Here is a 513-nt window from a genome sequence, read left to right on the forward strand (position 1 = left end):
GAGCCAAACTAAAATAAGCGAGTGCACAGAAAACGGAGCGTGAGGGGAGGCTGCGCTAATTTGAGATATGTTTGTCCCAGTCCCTTCGAGAATGCAGGTGGGGAAGACATGATTGTTTTGGCCGTCATTTGCATGCGTTGCTTTAATTCGAATCTTTATTTACTCGTCTTCTGAAGGGGAACCCGGATGTGGGGGCTGCATGTGACGTCATCGTTTCTTTGTTGTTGTTTTTTATTTGTGCAATCTGTTTTTTGTTGTTGGATTGTATAAACGTCTGATTTATGTGTATGTTTATTTGTTACAATTGTTTTGTTACGAAGGAAGGAACAAAAACAACAGCTTGGGTTCGAGATTTCAAGCATGTAGGTATGTTGTCTGTTCTATGTGTGTTTGTATCATTTGCTGTAGTCTGTGTATGCTTGTTTGTTTTTGTTCGAAACTTTATTACGCTTTAGAGTATTTTTTGTGAATATTTTACTTATCAGTAATGTTTAATTGAAGTAATGCTATTAT

At 37.4% G+C, this 513-nt stretch overlaps 1 protein-coding gene across 1 annotated transcript in view; it reads left to right on the forward strand.

The window, feature by feature from the left end:
* The window catches only part of LOC119591330 (glutamate receptor ionotropic, kainate 2-like), a gene marked incomplete at both ends in the record, with an annotated part of 143,921 nt that overhangs the window by 106,905 nt on the left and 36,503 nt on the right, over nucleotides 1–513 (forward strand).

The sequence above is a fragment of the Penaeus monodon genome, chromosome 28 (genome assembly GCF_015228065.2).
Source record: "Penaeus monodon isolate SGIC_2016 chromosome 28, NSTDA_Pmon_1, whole genome shotgun sequence".
Lineage (NCBI taxonomy): Eukaryota > Metazoa > Arthropoda > Malacostraca > Decapoda > Penaeidae > Penaeus > Penaeus monodon.